The 25,944-nt window shown below is 39.3% G+C and overlaps 1 protein-coding gene and 1 pseudogene across 2 annotated transcripts in view; one reads left to right on the top strand and one right to left on the bottom strand.

The window, feature by feature from the left end:
- AKAP6 (A-kinase anchoring protein 6) overlaps window positions 1-25,944 on the top strand; it is a 524,830-nt gene that overhangs the window by 33,122 nt on the left and 465,764 nt on the right. The gene's annotated exons all lie outside the window — the stretch shown is intronic.
- LOC103107989 (large ribosomal subunit protein uL11-like) lies at window positions 24,326-24,875 on the bottom strand (annotated as a pseudogene).

The following is a 25,944-nucleotide window of genomic DNA, read 5'->3' as shown; positions in this document are numbered from 1 at the left end:
GAAACTAGGTCAAAAGTATTAGAGTGCAAGAAAGTAAAATTGAAGTCGATTTCAAAGCTGATATGAGACTGTAAAAAAGTTCAGTTAACTGTGTCTATTTTAGATAGACATATTATTTTGTATGAAATATTTCTTCCCGCCACATTTATAAATGTTTATCACAGTTGGTGTTATATTTACTACAAGTGTAAGTTATTAGACAAGTGGCAGAAAATCAGAAACATTAGTGGGTCCTTACTGTAGACTGATATCTAAGAATTTTGGACATAATAACTGAATGGAAATCAGTCTTAATGCAATAAATTAAGACTGCTGCTAGCTCATATAACATATTTATGAAAACTATAAAAGACATTCTTTCCTCAAAATTCTTTACTTACATCTTTAGGAAACTGTCAATATATAAGAGCATGCTTTTCTGACATCTCCTGGAAAATCGCAACTAAGTCAGATGAGGATATGGCATTTAATCTCTTTGACTAATCACCAGAAAACAACCAAAGCAAAATAAGCCAGCTTTGTTTGTGAAACAAAGAAATAAAAGTTTACTTCTCTTAGGAAACGTGCAAACCTATGATCTGTTATATGAAGCGTGCTTTCCCACCTTTGCATCTCCAAAAGTGATGCCCTTGTGTAATATATAACCTAGATTGAGACATATATGGCATCCTTAGCTATATTTGTAGCAGTCTTTCTTTGTATTTGATTTTGGTACCAGTTGCTTATTGTTCAAAACATGCAAAGCTTTTTAGATGGAAAGCAGAAGTATATCACATGACTTTACTGAAGGGTAGATGAAGATAGCTTTGGATACATCAACTGAATCTCAAACATGTAGAGACCACTGCATCCTACAGAATGCTTGAAAAGTATCAATAACCTCAAGGCTTCTGAAACACTAGATGCATTAACCATGGGGGTATAGGAGAAGGTTTTTATACAACATACTTCAGATAAAGAATAACCATAATCAGAGGGCCCTGGACTCCAACTCCCATTAGAACCTGGAGAGAGAAGAGAAGAGGAGGAAGGACACTCAGAAGTAGTAATAGGTGTGGGTATGATTTGGAAGGACACTCAGAAGTAGTAATAGGTGTGGGTATGATTTGGAAGGACACTCAGAAGTAGTAATAGGTGTGGGTATGATTTGGAAGGACACTCAGAAGTAGTAATAGGTGTGGGTATGATTTGGAAGGGAAGAGAGTGGAGCACCATAAGTCACCTCCTTCCCTCTCAGTTTCTGGCTGGCTCTATCCAGTAAATAATTAAAGATATTTTTAAAAAATTTAAGAAATATTAAAAAAAGAAACAAACAAAAAACACACCACACAGTCCTAATGTATCACAGTCATCTCTAGTTTTTCTTCCCTCTAGATCCTTTTTTTAAAAAATATATCTTTATTTATTTATTATTGAATAGAGACAAAAAGAAATTGAGAAGGGAGTGGGAGGGAGAAAGTGGGAGAGACAGAGAGACACTTGCAGCCCTGCTTCACCCCTCATGAAGCTTTCCTCCTGCAGGTGGGGACCAGGGGCTTGAACCTGGGTCCTTGCGCACTGTAATGAGTCCACTTAACCAGGTGCGCCACCACCTGGCCCCCCACTCTAGATCCTTTTATCTTGTTCTTTGAAACTAATTAATAAAAGCAATGTAGCCACACAAAGACTAACTTACACTTGATAGTAGATATATACAGAAATAAAAGAAAAACAAGCTAAAAATAAAAGGATTGCCACTTGACATAAATCATAAATGATTTATTTAGTCCTTTAGTTATAACATTATAGACTCATGGATATTTATTTTATGAATTGGATTATAGTTTCATATTTATTTACTGCATTGCTCAAATTGTGTTGTTAGCTTTGGATATTGAATATGCACTTTTAAGTAGCTAGGGAAGATCATCATTGGCTAAGAACACAGTGTGAGCAATGATCTTCCTCAGGGAAGAACCTGATGAGCTCAGATCATTGTGGTTAGACTCTCCTATAAATGGCAGAGGATATAGAAAGGGTGACAAACAGGGCTACAAAGCCAGTGGGCCAGCACTGGAAAGGAGCAACAGATAGCTAAATTGGCAGTTATTTCAAAGCACAGTAATTAATGAATCAGTGAACTTTTTTAAAAGGACATAATTGAGAGCTTTGTTTGGGATTTTACTGAGTAAAGTGAGATGTGAGGTACTAACTACTTTTATCTTCTCTCCTTCCTATATGGAATATTTCCTGATGCGGTTGTAATAAGGATTGGGTTCTTTCTTTCTCTCTCTCTTACTTTCTTTTCTTTCCATTTATTTATTTATTTATTGGAAACATTGACAAAAACATAGGATAAGAGGGGTACAACTCCACACAGTTCCCACCACCAGAACTCCATGTCCCATCCCCTCCCCTGATAGATTTCCTATTCTTTAACCCTCTGGGAGGATGGACCCAAGGTCATTGTGGGGTGCAGAAGGTGGAAGATCTGGCTTCTGTAGTTGCTTCCCTGCTGAACATGGGTGTTGACAGGTTGATACATACTCCCATACTGTCTCTCTCTTTCCCTAGTAGGGTGGGACTCTGGAGAAGTGGAGCTACAGGACACATTGGTGGGGTTGTCTGTCCAGGGAAGTCTGGTTGGCATCCTGCTAGTATCTGGAACCTGGTGGCTGAAAAGAGAGTTAACATGCAAAGCCAAACAAATTGTTGTTCACTTTCCTTCTTTCTTAAGGTTTGTGTTTTATAAGAATTAATTGTCTCATAAACTAGGACTCACATTACAGGAAAAATTATTTTACTTTTCTTTATTTTTTATTATATTTGATTGCTCTTTACCATTCATTAAAAAATGGGTGGATGGGTGAGGACATTGCATAGTTAGGTGTTTTCAGAAGATTCTTCTTGTTGTGCAGACTTTTCTTTGAATTGATCACCAAGGAGGGTGATCTTTTCTGATTTTCTACAAAGACTTATGTGACTCTTTTCTCCTCTTTGAGTTTATCTTTCTTCAATCTCCATACCCCAAAAAGGCTATAACTTGCCTGCATCAATTTGTATTGTATGGAATGAATAAGATGTTTCATTTTTTTTTTAAAGTCACCTGCCACATTACATGCCCAGTACTGGTACTTAACAAATGCTATGAGAATAAGAATAAAGCTGAGAAGGTTCTTGGGGATTGTCAAGTCTGCCTCTGGACCAGTGAATAACCCCCAACATTTAGAGCAAATGCCATATATGTACATTTTCCAGACATGTGAACTCCATAGTCATCTTTAGCAGTGGTGAAAATATTTATCAAGAACCTTCAAAATGTTGGTGCCTCAGGACTTACATACATTACAAAGATGAATAAAATGTGTCTTGAGTAACAGAATAGCCCCAGGAAATCTGATAGGACGGTAGATTGTGGATGTGTATATGCTGCCTAGTGGGCAGAGCAGAGTCGTTTGTTTTCTTAGCTGAAGTTTTGCAGCTCTTGCACTGATGCCTCTCCACATCCCCCTGTACCATCTGCTACAGGGCAAAGGGTGTTTGTTGCGGAAGAGAATAGTATGACTTAGGTAAACATCTTAGAGCCTGTTTTCTCTTTCTTAGGTGAGTAGCCATACTTTCTTCTGCTCTTTTACAGAATTTCCAACCTTTCATGAAGTTGAACCAATACCTTCTTGCCACCAGAATACTATAATGTCCTGTTTCACTCATAAACCACCACCATATTCATAAAACATGTAAATTTCAGGGGAAAAGAGGTAACTTTTTTTTTTTTGCTTCAAATAAAAGGTGCAGAAGACCTGCAAAATAGCTCGCTGTGTAGTGTTGTGCTTTGTATGTGTATGACACAGATTTGAACCCATACTCCACCAAATTGAAGGAAGCTTCTGCACCGTGGTTTTTTCCATATCTGTGATAGTATCTCTGTCTGGAAAAGTCAGCCCAGAGCAATGAAGTTCCAGAGAAGACATCTCCCCCCCAAAAAATCAAAGATAGAACAATTGGAATCTTTTACCATCTGACAACACCAATTCCTGATAGTTGCGTAGTGATCCAAGCAGAATGTTTTTACTTTATCTGTTGCTAAATAGTACTTTAGGTTACCAGAAATTCTTGGATTTTCAAATTAGAAATTAGTCCAATGACTAAGTCCTGGGGCAGTAGAGGGAGAGGCTCTAGGTGAGAGTTTTCTATACTTGTTTTTTAAATGTTGTTATTAATAGTTTGTTACAAGATAGTAAGATTACAATGTATAGGTCTACACCACACCCACCACCAAAGTTTTGTATTCCCACCCTCCCACCTCCCAAAGATAACCACCATAGTTCTTATAAGTCTTACAGTTCGCTTGTGTCTGTTTTGTTTGTATATTTTGTTTTTGTTTTTCGCTCACTCATGTAAATTAGATCTCTAGGTTCCACATGTGAATGAAACCATCTGGGACGTCTTTCTTCTCTTCACTTATTTCGCTAAACATAATCACCTCCAGTTCCATCCATTTTGTCCCAAAGGACACAATATCATCTTTTTTGATTGCAGAGTAGTATTCCATGAAATATATACCCCATAACTTGTTTATCCAGTCATCTGATGATGGGCATCTAGGCTGCTTCCATTCTTTGGCTAGTGGGTTTACACTCTTGAATACTGATGCTACTGCCCCTTTTCCCACTTCCTTTGGACAATTTTCTTCATCAGCCTGACCCACAGGGACTCTACTTCCTCTTGTGACCACCCATTGGCGCCCCTTTTGGGTAACTCTACCCAAACCTACTGTCATAGAGTCTGTGAGCCACTGGACATTCAACCAGCCAGCCTTTACCCTGTCCTCTCAGCAGTCACTTGATGCTTAGCTCAAAAATTTCCCTGCTATCTTTACCTACCCTCCCTTCTCAGGGTAAGACTGCTTCCACCCCATCCTTTCTGCCCTAATTTTACCAAGAAACTGTGGATCATAGGTAAGAAAATCCTCAGTGTCTGCGCCTCGTACCTGCTTACTGCCATTTGCACTAACCATTTCCTTTTTCCCCTGGAGAGATACATTTGTCCAGTCTACAGTTAGTCTACCCTGACCCCCTTTCCTGGGGTCCTTGTCATCTTGTCAGCCCTCTATTCCGTTTATCTCCAATTCTTTCTTTCTTTATAGACCCTGCTCTCTCCCATTTATATATATATGTATATATGTATATATATATATAGTATTTTATATACTACAGATATCTTTTATAAATTATGTATTAAAATACACATAAATTGCATATCTAAAATTATATACCACTAGTCCTCACTTAGTGCCTTGCTTGTCAACTGCTTGGAGTTTCAACCTGCTCTCTAAAGAGTTGGCATTGTGGTCATGTACAAAACTTTGATTATGGAAAACATAAGCACAGTGGCTTAACTTCAAACATCTCATCTCACACTAGTCCTCTTAATTTTCAGCCTTTTCCATGGTGAGTCAGGATATAGGAATTTTATGTTTTTCATTTACATATCTGTACTTTAGTGTGTATCCCATAGTAAATTTATTTCCTCTATTTTTATTGCAGTACAATATGCAGTACATTACTGAATAAATATTTGAAAATCTTACAAATGGTGCAGAAGTGACATTAAACTATCTGAAGAGGGTTAATAAACTTCTCACCAGTTTGGCACACTGTGCCTGAAATACCAGTAAGGGGCAGCTCTTTGTTTATTGACAAGTTCTTTAGGAATGAAATCTGGTCACTATGTGAGGACTCCTTGTATTATAAAGTCTGAAATAAATATGTAAATAAAACCAAACACATCAAACAGCAGCTTCTTTGTCCTGATCCCAACTTTCCCACCATCCCATCCTTTTTTCTTTGCTCTTCTTCTCATAAAGAGCCACCTCTGCTCAGAATTTATGCCATTGCCCTCCACCACTCACTCCCACCTTCTTTCCTGCTCCTGCCTATTTGCAGTGGCTTGATGCCTGTTGGCCAGACTTTATTATTTTACTTTGTAACAAGCCCGCCTTCTCTTAGAATGTGGAACTTGAAGTATATGTGATGTAGGAATCTCCAAGTTAGTTAATTCTTGTTGGAGCAGTTCCTCCTGGGATCAGCATATCCTCGGGATGGCTTTTCAGACTGTGTCTGTTAGCCTGCTTCCTCTATCACCCGTGGCTGGTTATGACTGTGGATGTAGTGGGGAATGGCTGTGATCCTTGGCAAATGCTTCTGATTCCCATCCAAGGTCTTTAGAAAACCATTGTGAGAGCAGTCAATCTGTCCTGAGAACCAAGTCCTTTAATTTTTAGAATGTTGACTTTAACTGGCATTGCATACTTAGCTCTTGCTGTGTTTTATTTTTAACTAAAGAGTAAAATCTTTCTCTTTTCAGTTGAATTAGAAACTGTTCTCTCTCTGTATGTTGAAAAGTAGTGTTAGAAAAGGGTGTTTGTCATCAAAGCTGGAATAGGCATTTTCATTTATGTTTAGTTTGTTTATTCAAAAAGTTAATTATGACAAAGTGTTCAAAATTCAAATTTGTCACCTAGGAGAAGGAAAGGCTTGTATAAGGTCATAGAGGCCGGGCAAAAGAAGTTTTAAGGCACACACCAGGGTGTTTTACAATGCAGTCTGCCTTTCCTCTTTGAGAAACTTTGGAATAGATTCTTGACTGTGTTGTCCAACATATAGGAATTCTAAAATCCCTTGCTGTGGGCTGCTCCAATTTAAACCATGAATTATTCAAGGATTGTTTGGAAGCTCTCTTGGGAACAGCACCCCCCACACACACACACACTGGCTTAAAAAGCCATTTTATGTATTTATGTATGTATGTATTTATTTATTTTAAAAATAACCCAGCTACATCTTCAGATTTGTAACAAGGAGTTTCCTTTTTGTTCCAGTAAATCCAGCAAAACAACAGAGGCTTCATAGCATAGGTCACCATTATAAATTTGTCACCTAGAGTCTTACACGAGTCCAGTAATTTTTGCATCAGTGACTAAAATATCGAATTAAGATCATGAAGTGGGGCGGGCAAAATAGCTCACCTGCATAGTATGTCTGCTTTGTCATACATGTGGTCCAGCTCCCAGCCTAGCCACCACTGCATTGGAGGAAGCTTTGACTGCTTATCCTCTCTTGTCTGTCTATCTGAAATAAGAAGTGGGCCCAGAGCAGTGAAGCCCTGGTGGTGGCAAAACAACAACAAGCACCACAAAATGGTTAGAAGTATTTATGCTCATGGAAGTAAGTGGTAGGAAGGACATATTTACAATCATTAACTGCTCATAGTTAAGATTGTAAATATGTCCTATGAGATATGTTTTGTGTGTATGTGTGAAAAGTTTAGTTTTTTAAAAATAATATTGCTTTTTCCTGTTTTTTTTTAGTTTTCATCTTTATTTATTTATTGGATAGAGATAGCTATAAATCTAGAGGGAAGGGAGAGATAGAGAGGAAGAGAGACAGAGAGACACCTACAGCACTGCTTCACCACTCGCAAAGTTTTCTCCTTGCAGGAGGGAACCTGAGTCTCAAACCTGGGTCCTTGTGCACTATAATATGTGTGCTCAACCAGGTGCACCACCACCCAGCCCCAATAGTTTAGATTTTCTTCTTCATTCTGGGATATATTTATCTTTGCTTTTTAAAAAAAATTTTTATATTTATTTATTTTCCCTTTTGTTGCCCTTTTTTATTGTTGTAGCTATTATTGTTGTTGTTATTAATGTCATCATTGTTGGATAGGACAGAGAGAAGTGGAGAGAGGAAGGGAAGACAGAGGGGGGGGAGAGAAAGAGACACCTGCAGACCTGCTTCACCTTCACAGCCTGTGAAGCGACTCTGCTGCAGGTAGGGAGCCAGGGGCTCGAACTGAGATCCTTAGGACAGTCCTCGAAATTCGCGCTATCTTTGCTTTTATTAAACATTGAATATTATCTCCAGTATTTTATTTTATACTTTTATTATTTTAAACCAGAAAAGATTGATACCATTTTTTTATTATTCTAATTCCCCCCTCAGTGACTATATCATCTTTAATATTCTGCTTATTAACCATGATTTTTATTTTATTTATTCTAATCTGGTTTTCTTCATAGGCATGTGAAGTGGGGACAGGGATGAATTTCTACTAACTTGTGAGGTCTGCATAGGTGTTTCTTCTTATTTATTTATTTATTATAACTTTTATTTATAAAAAGGAAGCACTAACAAGAAACATAGGATAAAAGGGGTACAACTCCACACAGTTCCCACCACCAGAACTCCGTGCAGAGGCCACATAGGTGTGTCTTTTACGTACTTTCCTTCTGGTCTACCTAGACTGCTTGCTTACTTCAATTCCTACTACTTTCCTTCTTATTACTAAAAATAATATAAATCAACCTTTTACAGCCTCGCCAAATTTCACAGAAAAATACTTGTTTTCATGTAAGTTTGGTTGCTAAGAAGTCCAAATCTATTGTTATCTAATTCCTTTATTTTCTTCTTTCCTTTCTCTCTCCTTCTCTTCTTCCTTCATTTACCTTTCATTGGGGCTTGGTGGTTGCATTATGAATCCACCTCACTCAGCAACCATTTTGTCTTTGCCTTTTTCTTTTTCTCCTCTTCTCCTCCTCCTCCTTTTTTCTTCTCCTTCTCCTCCTCCTTCTCCTCCCTCTTCTTCATCTTTTTCTTACTCTCCTCCTCCTTTTTTGATAGGACAGAGAGAAGTTGGAAGAGGAGGAGGAGATAGAGAAGGAGAGAAAGAGAAACGCCTGCAGATCTACACTGGAGGGATCTGGACATGATTTACCCAGAAGAGCACATACTTGTACCATACATGAGGACCTAGGCTTGAACCACAGGCATCACATGGGAGGACTATCTACAAGGGAAGCTTCTCAAGTGATGCAGTGGTGCTGTGGCATCTCTCCTCTTTTTTTTTTTTTTATTTCTTTCCCTCCCTTTTTTATCTGATATTAAAAAAGACATAGTCTGTTGTGAGTGGTGGAATTATACAGGGACAAAAAAATCCTGATTGGAATAAAAGGAAGGAAGGAAAGAAGGGAGGGAGGGAGGGAAGCAGTAAAAGACAGAAAATGAGAAGTAAAAAAGGGAAATAGGTGATGGGGAAGATGTGGAGAAAAAGAAACTCTAGGGCCATAAAATAGCTCACCTGGATAGTCTGTCTGCTTTGCCATGATTTGAACTCTCAAATCAACTCTGATTTGAACCTGAACCCAACCCCCCCACCATATTGAAGGAAACTTTGGTTCTATGGTATGTCCTCCTCCCTCCCATCCTTTTCTTTCTATCTGAAAAAGTCAGCATGGGGGCTAGATGGTAGCATACTGGTGGAGTACACATGTTACAATGTGCAAAGACCTGGATTCAAGCCACCAGTCCTCACATGCAGGGGGAAGCTTTGCAAGCAGTGAAGTAGTGCTACAGGTGTCACTCTTTCTTTCTCCCTACTTCCCCCTTCCCTCTTGATTTCTCTGTCTCTATGCAACATAAATAACTAAATAAAATATTTTTAAGTCAGCAAGAAATAGTGAATGACAATGACAAGTGATAATAAATAAATAGAAAGTTGGCTATACTATCGATGAAAAGGTAAATGAATCTAGTTTGTATGGAAAATGATATGGAAATTCCTTCAAAAAACTGAATTTGGCCAGCAAAATAGCTCATCTGGATAGTGTGCCTGCATTGCTTTGTATATGACTCAGATTTGAATAGAACTCCCCACCATATTGGAGAAAACTTCAATGCTATGGTATTTTTCTTCTCTCTGTATCTGTCTCTATCTGATAGTAGCAGTGTAGAGCAATGATGCCCTGGTGATGGAAAAAAAAAATTTGTGATTCTGCAGTTCCATTCTTAAGAGTCTTCCAAAGGATATGAAAACACTAATTCAAAAGAATTTATATACTCCTACACTCATAGCAGCACTATCCACAATATCCAAAATATGGAAACAACCTACATGCCGATTGGTAGGGGTATATGCTCTAAGGAATATTAAAAAAAGAAAAAGCCATAAAATGTGACATCGTGCCTTTTGAGTCTAAATGGATGGGATTAGAGGTTACTATGCCAACTGAAGCAACAAAGGGAGTGAAAAAACTGCCATCCATTTTCATTCATAGGTGCAATACATAATTAAAACAAACAAAATTGCAAAAAATAATGACAAAAATAACCTTCAGATTCTGTGAACATTATAGTCATTATCAGAAGACATGTGGAGGGGAAGTAGGGGGGTAAGTAGAATGGTATTTGGTGCAGTGACACTGAAAGTTTGGTATGAAATTATATTCCTCAAATTTTATAATATTGTAAACCCATACTAATTCAATTGAAATATAAACCTGAACGCCAAAGGAGTTAGAAATGAGAGAGATGAGAGGGGAAGAACATATTCAAAACCCTAAAGGTAAGACAGACATCAAAAGAAGAGGGTGGAGGGGTAGATAGCATAATGGTTATGTAAAGAGACCCTCATGCCTGAGGGTCCAAAGTCCTAGGTTCAATCCCCAGCACCATCATGAGCCAAAGCTGAGCAGTGCTTGGTAAAAAAGAAAGAAAGGAAAAAAGGAAGAAAGGAAGAAAGAAAGAAAGAAAGGAAAGGAAACCAAAAGAAGATATTTAGGCAGTGCTCAGACTATGATCAGCATAATATTTACTGATATCATACATATTTGATTACCTTTTGTGCTAAACGCAATTCTGGGACCTGAAGTAATGGCAACTAACAAAATAGATTTAAAAGAAATATGTGTTCATATGATTTAAGACAGAGAAAAAGACACTAGAAGGGGATTTTACTATCTGAAAACGGCATACAATTTTACCCATGGGTGGTGCTTTGAAAATGAGAGTAATTATGATTAAAACTATTCTGGAACATTAGGCATAAACTGGGAAAAGCAGGAAGAGTGGGCATCTCTTTGAAATGTGGATACAAGACTGAACAGAAGCAAAACTGAACAGAGACTGATAGGGAATCAGGTGCAAGACAGCCAGGACTGGTGCAAAGATATGCAGTAAAATGAAAGGAAGTGGATGTGTCTGAGAAGCTTTTGGAGAGGCATGTTGTCCCAACAAGGCAGGGGCTGTGAATAGAGTGTGACAAAACAACAACAACAAAGACTTTCCTCTGTATTGGTAAGGACCTAGAAACCATTAAATGTTAGACAAAGTAACTAGATCTGTTATAGATTTCTGTTGTCCACTTATCCACATCATGATCAATTTAGTCAAAATACTTCGTAGATGGGGTCGGGCGGTAGCGCAGCGGGTTAAGCGCAAGTGGCGCCAAGCGCAAGGACCCGCATTAAGGATTCCGGTTCCCCACCTGCAGGGGAGTCGCTTCACAGGCGATGAAGCAGGTCTGCAGGTGTCTATCTTTCTCTCCCTCTCTTTGTCTTCCCCTCCTCTCTCCATTTCTCTCTGTCCTATCCAACAGCAACGACAGCAACAATAACAATAATAACCACAACAAGGCTACAACAACTAGGTCAACAAAAGGGGGAAAAATGGCCTCCAAGAGCAGTGGATTCATGGTGCAGGCACTGAGCCCCAGCAATAACCCTGGAGGCAAAGAAAAAAAACGTTTTTCGTGGAATATGTATATATACTTAAAGCTAACATGTATGACTCTTAATAAGGTTCTTAGATGTAAACAGATGAATGCATGATTAAAGATTTTTGGGGTTTGCATTTTATAGGTTTATTAGAATGCAAAGATTCAGGCAGGCTTTAGTATTAGAAGCACTTGCCTCATTTTTTGTGTGTATTCCATTCATAATTGAATTAAATCCCATTGAAGAGCAAATGACTCATGATGACTTTTTGGTTTTAGTTTCAGTTGATTCTTTAAGATGCAAAACAGAGTAAATTATCATCTTATAGGATAGGAGTAGATAGCATAATGGTTATGCAAAAAGACTCCCATGTCTGAAGATCCAAAGTCCCAGGTTCAGTCCCCCATAAGCCAGAGCTAAGCAGTGCTCTGGTTTTTTTTTAAAAAAAAATCTTATTTAGGGGTGAGGAGATAGTTCACTTGCCTTGGTAAAATGCTTGCCTTGCTGTGCTCAGTGCTTTGGGCTAAACCCCAGTGATTTACAAAATTATAAGATAATAAGGATTTAATTCCACACTATTCCCACCACCAGAGTTTTTTGTCTTTACCTCTCTCCAGCAGAAACTACTATAGTTCTCCCAAGGTCATAGTATGGGTTATCTATATCTATATCTATATCATCTATATCTACTTTTTTGCCCAATTTTTCTAGTCAGCCTTCGACCCCTCCCCTGTCTCCCCCTCCCCTGCTTTCCCCTCCCCTCCCCTCCATGAATAGTGGGGTGGTCCTGTGGTGCCTTTCCTCTGTCTTTCCTATCTTTTCTCTCTTTTTCAATCTCTGCCTAAAACAAAGAACGAAATTGACAGAGGGTCGGGGGGTGCAGGCTGTGGCACACTTGGTTAAGTGCACACATTACACTTTGAAAGGGCATGGGTTCGAGCCTGAGGTCCCCACCTGCTAGGGGAAAAGCTTCACGAGTGGTGAAGCAGGGCTCCAGGTGTCTTTCTGTCTCTTTCTGTCTCTATCTCTCCTACCCCTCTCAATTTTTCTCTGTCTATATCCATGAATAAATAATTAAATAATGAAAGTGTTTTTAAAAGAATGAAAAAGTTGACCTGGGGAGGAACTCATCAATGGTACCTTGTAAGTGGGAGACATGGCCCTGGGTTAACAACAAACAGATATTCATCTTATTTAAATCCATTCTGGCTGCTTCATGTCTGATAACATATGTGTGTATCATGTGAAACTCTGTCTCATATGTAGTAAGTCTTTAAGGAGATGGTGTCAGTTTTGTCATAACTGCATATGGGATAGAACAGGTGAACATATTGCTTTTCTTGAGCAGTTTCTGATCTTGCCTTATAACTTGAAGTCAGACTTTTTCTTTTCTGAATTTTTCTGAATTTTCTGAATTTTTCTTTTTAAGTTTTATTGCCACCAGGGTTATCTTTGGAGCTTGGTGTCAGCACACAAATTTACTGCTTCTGGCAGCCCTTCCTACTTTCCTTCCTTCCTTCCTTGCTTTTTGATAAGACAAGAAATGGAGAGGGCCAGGGGAGATAAAGAGGTGAGAGAAAAATGCTTCACTATTCGTGAAGCATCCCCCCCCTGCAGGTGGGCACAAGGGCTTGAACCCAGGTCCTTGCATATACTAACTGCCAGGCCCCTAGACTTGGACTTTTATATCTAAATCTGCGCATGCCCATACTATTTATGATTTGATTCAAGTTCTTCATGATTTGATTCAAGTATTCTCTTTCTCATTCTGATTTAATATTGGCAGTAGTCCCACTAATCTCAACTTTTCATTTGAGTTCATGTATGAAATCTAATCAAATGTAAAGTTATGTCTTGTTTTTCTTTTTTCTTTTCTTTTTTTTCCTCCAGGGTTATTGCTGGTGCTCTGTGACTGCACCACGAATCTACTGCTCCTGGAGGGTATTTCTTCCCCTTTTGTTGCCCTTGTTGTTTATCATTGTTGTTGTTATTATTGTTGTTGTTACTGCTGTCATTGTTGTTGGAAAGGACAGAGAGATATCAAGAGAGGAGGAGAAGACAGAGAGGGGAAGAGAAAGATAAGACACTTGCAGACCTGCTTCACTGCTCATGGAGTGACCCCCTCCCTGCAGGTGAGCAGGGACTTGAACTGGGATCCTTAGGCCAGTCCATGTGTACTTAACCTGCTGCGCTACTGCCCAGCCCCCATGTCTTGTTTTTCTTTCCTTTGAATTGCATAACACATCCAGCTATACCTTTTTCTGTTTTTCCTATCAGAACAGAAGAATGACTTCTCTGGATACATCCTACAATCTTTCCTGCTTCATGCTGTTCACAGCTCCTATCTGTGATTAAGTCAGATAGAAACATGTGGGTCAGGGGGATGGTTGTGTGGAGCCAAGGCGAGTCATTCTGGGTAGTGGAGATAGATCAGTCATGAGCATAGACAGTCACAGGAGCACAGGGGTCTCTAGGAAATGCGTAAGAATTTGTGTAGAATGTTTTCCTCCTACTTACCAATCTCACCTGTATTCAAGTCTTGTTTGTTTGCTGTATGTCCTACATCTGGATCAGAACACCAGAATGCTTGTGAATTTGGATGACTCTAGGAGTCTCATTAGCTATTAGTATTTGTTAAAGAGCCTTGACTAATCATAAGTATTGTTTTAGAATGGGATTTTTCTTTTAAAATAGAGAGACAGTGAAAGAGACCACAGCACCCGAAGTGTTCTTTCTTCCTTTTTTTTTTTTTTTTGCCTCCAGGGTTATTGCTAAGGCTCAGTGTCTGCACCATGAATCTACTGTCTCAGTAGCACTGAAGCTTTCTTCACTGTGATGAGCATCAGGATTGAACCTGGGCTGTGCACATGGCTAAGCAGCATACTGTCCAATTGAGTTATTTTACTGGCCTCAGCCTGATATTTTCTTAATGGAGAAGGCAAACCCTCTGTGTTTGTGCATATGTAATTTGTAAGTTTTTTCGGTACCACAGAATAAGGTTTTTGAATTTGTAGATGTTAATATGGTGATAGGACATTGATTGTTATCACTTATAGTTGTCCTATTCTGAATGTTCTAAATTATATTAAATGATTTCTAATTTGGGACAGTCCTGAGAATTATACCTGTATATGTATTATAAGATAAAATTAAGTTAACAGTATAACAATATATATAATAAGAGAACAACATAGTCATAAAGAATAATTGTTTTCACTTTTACCATAGTGACATTATGATATACAGTTAAAATGACAGTATTATTAATGGTCTGATAAAATGGTGTTATCATAGCTGCCATGTCATAGAGGGAAGGAGAAAACTAAAATTTAGCATCACTTTAATAGTACTGAACTATTTAGAGCAAGGGCTGGATTTTTCTTAAATGAAAAATTATTATGATGCCAAAGTGTTTTAAAGGGAAAAAAGCATAACTTTTAGCTAGATGCACAGAGAATCCTGATGGTATCTGTTAAGTATAAAGTAAGAGGGACAAAATTTTTATCTCCATCCCTCCCCTATAAAATATCTTCTGTGTTTTCAGCACTTGCTTTGAAGTCAATATATGATATTTTCTTTAATCTATTTTTAAAGTTCCCTTTGAAGTCAGTGGGAGCTCATGCCTGGAAGAGAAAAAAGTGACTGAGGATTGGGTGCCTGCTGGGGAAGAGGGGCCAGCTTAACCATCACTGGAGAATAAAATTTACTGATTTCCCCTACATGCACAAGCTATTAGTCAGTCACCTCACTTAAGTGACTTTCAGACTGATCTGATTCATTCCCCAGACTGATAATGCTATTAAGATGACCCAAACCAGTTTCTTATTTTAAAGAAAAATCTCCATTTCAAATAATGGAAGAAAAATTATTATTATTAATTATTATTATTATTTTTTTACAAATGGAAGCAATTCTTTTATCTTGGTACTCAAAAACATTGTGTTTCACCTAAGTGAACTGTCTAAATAACTTAAACTAATAGCTATTTAATAGAGTAGTTCCTTTAGGGATCATTGAACAGTGTGGGATTAATATAATTATTTTAGATTTCTCATCTTGAAAATGAACAAACAAACAAAAAGCAGCTAACAGAACATGAGATTTTGGAGGTGGCTCAGTGTGTAGAATACATACTTTGCAAGCAAACCTGAGACCTCAGGTTTGATCCCTGGTGTGCGTCTCTGTCTCTGTCTCTCTTTTTTACAATAAAACGAATTAAATATAAAAAAGGGAATAATTATAAAAATGCAGTATAAATGTTTTAGAGCAAAGCAGGAAATAAATAATTTTTCATTCCATTTTCCTCTTTCTTGTAGATATCTATTCTCTTTTGTGGTACAGTTTACTTATCCTCTTTCTATTCTGCTGTCTTATTTTACACAGAGTTTTGTGAAAAACCAGGAGGCCTATGGTAATTTCATAGCTTCCTTACCAGGTAAAGTATGAAGACCGTTCATTCTCTTCCTCTTCCTTGCACTTCAGTTTATCCTGTTCTCACTTCAGTTCCTCCTTCTTGAATCTCTTGCTAATCCCCCCCACACACACACACACCTTTCTCCTATAATTCACTCCCAGGATATCAGATTGTGAGCACGGATGTGCCTGTTAATGTCTGACCTGAGAATTTTGGTCACAGGCCTTCTACTCAGTATTTCAAAGCTACTACCAGCAGTTTCTAGCCAGATCTTTATTTTTCAAACTGTGAGCGACATTACGTTTAGTCTAGCCTTCATCTTGAATGAAAATTTATGAATTGCCCTTGACAACACCTCCTCTATATTATTTCAGTTCTAATCATTTAACAAACCTGTCATGTCCACCATCCCTCTTCTCCATTCCTGCCACTGTCTTATGTATTTCCTTAACACATCATGCTAATTATCCCCTTTTTGATCACTCTCTTACACATATCTCCACACGGTTGCAAATTTTATTCCTAAGTAAAGAAAAGTCAATTTGTTATTGATAGTAGGTTACAAGATTGTAAGATTACAGTGTATCATTCCACACCACACCCACCACCAAAGTTCTATGTCCCTACCCTCCCACCTCCCAAAAATAAGCACCAGAGTTCTCACAAGTCTTAGAAACAGTTTGCATGCTTCTTTGTCTTTCAAGTTCATGTGTATCTGATCTCTGGATTCCCCATATGAGTGAGACCATACAGTTGTTGTCTTTCATCTCTTTACTTATTTTGCTAAGTATAATCACCTCCATTTCCATCCATTTTGTCCCAGAGGACACACTATCATCTTTTTTGATTGCATATTCCTGAAATTTGTTGTTAACCATGTCATTGTCAGATAACAAGCCACCTTACCTTTGTCTCACCTGAGCATCAATAGCATTTTATAATCTGACCTGACTCTCCATCCCTACTACTGCTGTAAGTCCATTGCCCCTACCACATAATGTGCTGCTCATTTCACCTGGCAGATGTCCACTGAACCTTCAGAGTGGAACCTCTCCTTTCTCCTCCCTCTCCCATATTCCTTTCTCCAATAAGATTATCTTTAGTACGTTGTGCTTGCATGATTCCTGTGCTTTGGGTGGACTTTTGTGTTTCCCTCAGATAATAGTGAGAGAGGGAGAAACAAAGAGGGGGGGAAAAGCAGAGAAGAGACACCACAGCACTGCTCATGAAGTTTTTCCATCATGAAAGTCAACCCCCAGTCTTTGCATATGGTTAAGAGTATGTCCTATTGGCTGGGAGCTTGGATCGACCAGCTAATGCCCACCTTTAGTGGAGAAGCAGTTACAGAAGCCAGACCTTCCACCTTCTGCACCCCATAATGGTTCTGAGTCCATACTCCCAGAGGGATCAAGAATAGTGAAGCTTCCAGTGGAGAGGATGGGATGTGGAACCCTGGTGGTGGGAATTGTGTGGAGTTGTACCCCTCTTATCCTGTGGTCTTGCCGATCATTATTAAATCAATTAAAAAAAAACTGAAATAGAAAAGGAAAAAAATGAGTGTGCCTCATTGGGTGAGCTGTTCCCTGGCACCCTAGGTTATCTTTTCTACAAAACCTTTTTCTTCCCTCTTCTTTTTTCTCCTGCTCCTGCTGGCTCCTCCTGCTCATCCTGCTCCTGCTCTTCCTCTTCCTCTTCTTCCTCCTCCTACTTTTTGCCACAAGGGTTATCTCTAAGGCTCAGTGCCTGCATGACAAACCCACCACTCCCAGCGTCCATTTTTCGCCTTTTTATTTGATAGGACAGAGAGAATTTGAGGAAGGGAGGCAGAGTGGAGACAGAGACACCTGCATCACTACTTCATCGCCTGTGGTGCTTCCCGCATGCAGTTTGGGGCTGCAGACTTGAACCCAGATCTTTACTCATGGTAATATGTGCACTCAGCTAGGTGTGTGCCACCTCTTAGCCTTTTTTTTTTTTTTTTTAAAGATTTTATTTATCTATTTATGAGAAAGAGAGGAGGAGAGAAAGAACCAGACATCACTCTGGTACATGTGCTGCTGGGGAACGAACATAGGACCTCATGCTTGAGAGTCCAGTGCTTTACCCACTGCGCCACCTCCCGGACCACTCTCTTAGCCTTTTTATGAAGGCTTTCACAGTGTCTTCAGGAAGCTACCTGTTGCATATCTGGACTGTCCACTTGCTCTTATTTCCTCATTTAGAGTTCTTGATGAGGCAATTTCAGATGATCTGTTCACATTGTGTACTATACCAGAATGAGAGCTCAGGGAGAATAAACTCTATTTCTCAGTCCTCATCTAAGTGCCTACCTCAGATCATGTACAAGTCAATACATGTTTAGCAAAAGAAGGACAGCATTTGTGAGGTGTTTTTTTTTTTTTTATCACATATTTATACTTGAAGTTTTGCTTTCTGTTGTTGAAGATTCGGGTTCAGACATTAAAAATGAGACACAATAAAACAGATTCTCTTTTCAAAATACATGTATTTAGAAAAGGTATTAGAGGGGCTGGGTGATGATACACCTGGCAGAGCAACTATGTTAGAAAAGGTACACATTTAGGGGCCAGGTAGTAGTGCACTGGGTAAGTGTACATGATGCGAAGCACAAGGACTGGCTCAAGGATTACTCATTAGTAATTTGGGAACAGTCATTATTTGTACTTCATAGGATTTAGTAAGGATTTAATGGTTTGCATCATGAAAATTATTTGGTGTAAATCTTAGTCCGCTGCAAGTGTTCAATAAATGTTACTGATGCCTTAGTATAGAAAATTTGCTAGTCATCTTATTACCAGTGGCACACCATTTTCAGTCCCACAATGTCATAATCTCATCTCAGAAAGAAAGTCTGGAAGGATTAGTTTAAATACAATCACCACCACTGTATGGTGGGAAAAAAAAAAAAAAAGGAAAGCACTTTAATTTCAGAGTCAATGTTGCTTCTGTCTTTTTCCCCCCTTTTTACCAGAGCACTGCTCAGCTCTGGTTTATGGTGGGCGGGGGATTGAACCTGGGACTTTGGAGCTTCAGGTATGAAAGTCTCTTTGCATAACCATTATGTTATCTAACCCCCATCCTTCAGATCCTTCAGTGTTGCTTTTTGGCCTGGAGAAAGGACCAACTCAGGATATTCTTCTTTATTCTGGTTTGGGGTAGAGGTGTATTTATAAGCTAAAGAGGAGAAATTTGTATGCTATATCACACCTACATTTTGAAGTAGCAAGACACTTATCTGTGACAACATACAATAACATCTTTATGAATTAGGATGGAAATGTCTCTGGAATAACACACGTTATCCCTTGGGGCAGAAGACAGATTCTAGGTGGGAAGAAGTACAAAATAAAAGACAAAAGGCTTGGTTCAACATTTTACATTTAGGTGAGAAAGAACCTTTCTGAGCTTCCATAACTACCCTTTGAGGTCAGAAGGCTAGAATCTAGATGAAGGGAGAAGCAGCCCTGCAGATTGTACCAGGTAAAAGCAAAGGGAATTCCTTCTCCTATCCCTGAGCCCATTCTGCAGATTCACCCTCCTTTCCTCCAGTTTCATCTCACAGATTCCAGTGCTGGTTTCAAAGATATGTCCAGGGCAGATTTGCTGGAGTTCACTTCCTGTGGTGCCACAGAGTATGGCAGTGTGCACTGGCTTGGTTTTACATGGGAGGGACTCTCTACTAATAGGCAGAAGCCAGCTAAAAGAGAAGGATGCAGTGACTAGGGTCTGAGACCAGAGATAGTAGATGAGAAATATGGGTCAGCAAAGGGTGTTGCTGCCATCACCTGAGTGTTTTTGGTATCTCCATCAGCTCATTCTTGTCATCAGCTTTATAAATATTGTAGAAAGGTCATGCCCTAGAATTTTGAGGTCTGTCCTCCTGGAATTTTTTAAAAAAATTATTCATAAAAAGGAAGCACCATAGGATAAGAGGGGTACAACTCCACACAATTTCCACCACCAGAGCTCTGTATCCCATTCTCTTCCCTGATAGCATCACTATTCTTTATCCCTCTGGGAGTATGGACCCAGGGTCATTATGGGGTGCAGAAGGTGGAAGGTCTGGCTTCTGTAATTGCTTCCCCACTGAACATGGGCATTGGCAGGTCGATCCATACTCCCAGCCTGTCTCTCTCTTTCCCTAGTTGGGTAGGACTCTGGGGAAGCAGGGTTCCAGGACACATTGTTGAGGTCTTCTGCCCAGGGAGGTCTGGTTGGCATCATGGTAGCATCTGGAACCTGGTGGTTTAAAAGAGAGTTAACATATACAGCCAAACAAATTGTTGACTAATCATGAATATAAAGGCTGGAATAGTGCAGATGAAGAGTTGGGGGGGGGTCTCCCTTTTTGTAGATAGCTAGTAGTAGGCCTATTTTAGGTACATTCCAAAGGGCCCAGGACTATACTAGTTTTTTCTGAACTTGACCTCAGATATGCAGGTAGACACAAGTTATTGTCTGGGGAGATGATACCTTGGCTGGAAAAGGGCTAGAAAGCTGGATCAGGGAAGAGAGTAGCTCCCAAATATGGGAAAGGTATATAAATATTGTTGACTGTAAACCCCATTGACTTGATCTGGGGCCCATTTTCAGCTTGGGAGCCTATGTAACCTCTGCATCCCTGTAGGTCTGAGTTCACATTCTATGGTCATGAGTAGGAACGTTCCAAGCTGCCCCAATATCAGGACCCATCTTCCTCAGGTGGTAGATAGAGTATGTTATCCAGCCTCCCTTCGGAGGATGGAACCTTGTCTACCATTGTTGATCCACACTGAGGGCAAGGTCCTATGGGGGCCCACAAAGGCGTCTATTGTATTGTTCCTGATGGAGATGGCAGTGACAATAGAGAGAGGGATCTGTTCAAGGTCTAGGCCTATCATGTCTGTGTGGGAATCTCAGGACTCCCTGACTAGGGCCTCATCTGATGGGGTGGCCTGATAGTGACTAAGGAGTTATCGTTAAAGTATACCAGTCTCTTGCCCTTATTCAGCTTTTGCAGTCCTTACTTTGATTAGGTAAGCTTTGGAGTGAGTGAGGGAAGTGTAATAGGAAGTAGGTGAGGGGAGTTTCTAGGTCTAAGTAGAATCTATTTCAATATGAATTTTATTATGTCTTTTTAGATCTTTCTACTTGCTTGCTGCATATACTGACTCACTGCAGGCTATTGTGCACTTTTGCTTTCAGGTATATATTTTGTCCCAATTTATGAATACATGTGAACATATGCCCTATCTCATGGGACCTGGTCTGTATCTAGGTTTGGGGGCTGTGTTAGGAAGTGAACCACCTGAAATAGAATTAGGGAATCCTATGAAGAAAGGAAAGGTCTTACCAGAGTAATGAGGCTGAAGGGTTGGCATGCAACACCTGACGTCTCTGGACACAGTCTGAAGTGAAGCATGCCAAGGTGATGTGTTGCACTGATTTGGTTGGGATCAGCAGATGCAGTGTCAGTTGGTATGAATTGAGAGAAGCATGCAGGAAAGTGAGCCCCACCCTAGAGGTTCTAGGACTGGGGGAAATATGGGCTTTAATAGAGGAAGTGGGAGGCGCCTGCTGTCTTAGGATTTAAGAAGGCAATAGGTAGTTATTGCTATAATCACATTATTTGGCAATTGGTTTAACTTTGAAAAATCCCTTTGCTTTATCATACATGACATCACCATAATTTAGGTTCTTTGACATTATCTATATATAGCTGTGTAGCTAAAGCCACCAGTTGCTTCTTTTCTTCCTGATCTAAGCTTTTAGAAAGTCACATGTCTTCTCTAGCTCATCTTCTTTTCATTTACCATTGTGCTTGCAGATGAGCAGGGACAGACTGCTTAAGTGCTGGCTCATGATTGCCAGATGGCCAGCAGTAATGTGGTGCTCAGTGCTAGAATTTGGAACTCCTGAGTAGGAGTTAGCACAATACAAGCTCATGGTTTAGGTATAGAGAAATGCTGTGAAAGAGTGAATCCTTTTAACTTGTGAAGCCAGGCTGTAGGTTCAAGAAGAATGTGGTTGTTCAGCTCTTGCGAAAAGAGATGGCTCCTCTGGGCTAATTAGCATAGTACTAGAGGAATAGGCTCAATCTTTAGATTCTGTGTCTTGCATTGCCTTGCAGAATATTTTAATACCAATAAAAAATTCCCACAGGGGAGTGGGAGGTAAAACTGGGAAATTCAGAAGCTTTCACCTCATGTTTTGTTACAGTTTTTAATGGTATGGGAGAAGAGAAGCAAAGGACAACTGATTATGGCTACCTGCAAGAAGTTATAGGATTAGAATTTGGTAGTGAAGGGAATTCTTGAATTCCCTAATTCTTGAATTTTAGAAGGGTGAAATGATACGTTTAAGGTCAAATATGTGGCAGAGCCAGATCCAGAACTGGAACCTCTGTTTCCTGGCCTCAGGTAAGTGTTTCTACTGTAGTTACTGTGTCACTGATGAGCAACTTTAAAAGGAACTGGTTTAGCCTGTTTTTGTGCTAGTGCAGCCCTACTTTTCAGTGATTTTCCTGAAGAGGGTAAGAACCAGGCCCACATTATTTTTACTTGTTTTTAAAAATGTTTTATTTATTATTTATTAGATAGAAACAGAAGGAAGGGGAACTAGAGAGCTAGAGATAGATACATAGACAGACAGACAGACAGACAGACAGACAGACAGACAGACAGACAGACAGAGACCTGCCGACAGATAGAGACCTGCAGTACTGCTTCACCACTTGTGAAGCTTTCCGCCTGTAGTTGGGGATTGGGACCTTGAACCTAGAACCTTATACATAGTAACATGCATACTCAGCTCAGGTGCCTGGCTCCTTGTTTTTAAGGGCCATAATTATGACTGACAAGGTGCCAAATGTACATAAACTGTGAAAATAAAGTGTGCATGTATATGTCGGGACTGGGAAGGGATCAGATTAGGGTGAATTAGTATGGATGATGCTGACAGTGAAAGCTACAATTCCAAACATTTATTCCACTAATGCTGAGGGGTGCTTATGAAAGTGATGGAATTTTATATATTTGCTGTATTTTGCTCTGCCTGACATTAAGTACTAAATATGAAATGAGAACTATTTCTACATAATTTCACCTGATGCAGATCTTGTTTTGACTTTACTTTCAGTAAAAGATAAACAAACAAATCTCTATATCCTTGTGACACCCTGGAAGGAAGGGTGGGACTAAGAAATCCAGGGGAAACCTCAAAGGGGCAAAAAGCAGCAGCCATTATGCAGACCAAAGACATATACTTATAATTACTATTTTTCATTAGTGATTTTGTATTTAGTTTTCAAGATTGTAAGATTACAGGGGTACAGTTATGTTACTACCTATGCAAAGGTATTTATTTAAATGTCTACTCTTTAAGCTTTGAAGCTTAGAATTTTAGTCACATGACCATAGAATGAGAGAAGTACCCCCTCCTTTATTTTTGATAACGTTAGTTTGAATGAAAATTCTATTTTGCTCAGATTCTTGTTACTACTTTTTTCTAGTGTCCACACTGAGAAAGGGGTCCATTTTGTTTAATTTACAAGGGGCTTCTTTGTGTTTTGAATACAGGAATTACCATTTGTTTCCTGGAACCAGCTTAGATGTTTCTCTCTAAATAATTTTATGGGGGAAATAATGATTTATAGGGAAGTAGTTGTCATAATGGCACAGTCTTTTACACCCGGTGATAAATGCCTGCACACCACTCCCTTCACTAACTCAGGTCTCTCTTCAATATCTCTCTTTGGTAACACCTTTTTCAGCTAGGTTTGTAGGACTTTGCTAAAGTATCTAAAAGATTAAGTGAAAAGAACTTTAGGTCAGGAGTTGTTAATTTAAAGTGAATTGCAAATAGCTTGCAGTGTCACTCTCAATTTAGGTCTTCAGTGCTTATTTGATTCCATCCAAGCTTTCATTACTATATGGAAAAACTTTTCAGTGCCATCATTTTTTTCTTTTATTATTGCTACCATAATTTTTTTTTATTGTTGCACAAAGGATCTACCACTCCCAGTGGCCATTTGTTTTTTCCTTTTTGATAGAGAGCAAGAGTACTTGAAAGGGAAGGGGGAGATAGGGAAGGAGAGAGAATGAGACATCTGCAGCACTACTTCACTCCTTGTAAAGCTTTCACACTGCAGGTGGGGACTTGGGGACTTGAACCCAGGTCCTTATACATGGTAGTGTATCTGCTTTACTGAGTGTACCACTACCTAACTCCAAACTTGCAGTGTTTAGCAGCCAGAAGTAACTGGAAGCTCATACTTTTTTTGGAAATATATATATATATATATATTTCTTTTATATATATATATATATATATATTGTTGTTGCACTGTCAATCCTTTATTGGAACATCTTCCTTTGTAATTCTTAACTAGCTGGGCATTTCACAATACCACTGTTGATGTCATCTGTGATATCATGAGGGTGGTAGCCATCAGCATTACAACCCACAGATTGAGCAGTCCCCAGGATCTCTGATGGCTCCAGAGATCTCTAGCCAAACATCAGTGCCTCATTTATTAACAGCCTCATCAAGAGTGATGCTTTCACGGTGCTTAATGGTTTTCTGCTTCTTTCTATCTCTTGGATGTTCCTTAAGAGCTTTAATGATGAGGGCAGAGACTGAAGGTATCATCTCAATCTGGGTTTATCTGTTCTGGATGGTCAATTTCACTGTAATCTTCAAACCCTTCCAATCTCTAGTAGCCTTGGCAATGTCATCACCAGCGTTAATTGGAGATAGACCTAGTGGACGAATCTTGGGGGCCAGGACAGAAGTGGCGCCAACTTCCCCACCAGTGCATCTCAGGTATATACCTGGGACTTTGATTTTCTTGGGGTTGAACTTTGGTGGCATGGTGGAGGTTGCTGGTATCGGATGAACCCAGATTCTGGATGGCCTAGCTAAGTTGCACCTTGGCCTCCCCTGAGGTTATAACTGAAAGCGGCCCTCTCTGTTTCTAGTCCTACATGTTTCTGTGCAAATACGTGAAAATTCAGTATATATTAAAATGTTTGTTTTCCTAAATTCTTTGGAACTTAGTGAGCAGCTTTATCATACCTGTAAACACTGGTTGGAAGTAAATAAGTTCTTAGTGGATTCTTGACCTAAAGCCTCCTGACTTACATAGAGTCAGGCCTTCCATGTGACATTTCTGGGTTACATCAATAAAAATGTTCACATATTGCTGATGGAAATCACTTGATGGGTATGGAATTGCTTTTTATCTGTTTCTGGGTGACCTAGATCAGCATAAACTGGTATGTGCACACAAATGAGCCTTATACCCAAATACAGTTCAGCAAATTTACTGGCTTTCTGATTGTAAACTGGGCTGTTCTACACATGCTATGAATGAACAAGAGAGAAGAAAGTTCAGGAGAGGTAGAAAGGAGAAATTTAGAGGGTGGGCAGGATGAGGAGTGGAGAGATAGTGAGGCCGGGAGTATACCTAGATTATGTTACTTGTTCCCATAATTTGAAGTCGTTCTGCAAATGAAGGCAATTTTTTAAAATTGGGGTGATTAATGGTTTACAGTAAATGCAGTTATTGGTCCATGTGTACAATTTCTCAGTTTTTTTTCCCCAAATACTCTTACTGCCAGCCCTGGTCTTTCTCCACCACCATGCACTAGGACCTAAAAGCCTGCCAACCCCAGCCCCCAAGTCCTTTATTTTGGTGCAATACACCAACCCCGGTCCAAGTTCTGCATTGTGTTTCCCCTTCCTGTTATTATTTCTCAGCGTCTGTCTACGAGTGAGAACATCTCATATTCATCTAATGAAGGTAATTTGAACAAATTATATATTTGCTTATTTTTTAATCAATGTGAAGGAAGCTAAATACTTAGGTCCAGTATTAATGTCTTCTAGATTCCTCCTCCCCCATTTTTATTGAGGGATATGGACTTTTAATATTTTATTTATTTCAGGGATATAAAATATATTTGGATATATTCCTATTCTGTATAAATTAATCACCAAA

Source organism: Erinaceus europaeus, chromosome 16 (genome assembly GCF_950295315.1).
Source record: "Erinaceus europaeus chromosome 16, mEriEur2.1, whole genome shotgun sequence".
Taxonomy (NCBI): Eukaryota; Metazoa; Chordata; class Mammalia; order Eulipotyphla; family Erinaceidae; genus Erinaceus; species Erinaceus europaeus.
The sequence above is the reverse complement of the archived record's forward strand: the minus strand, read 5'-3'. Positions and strand labels throughout refer to the sequence as shown.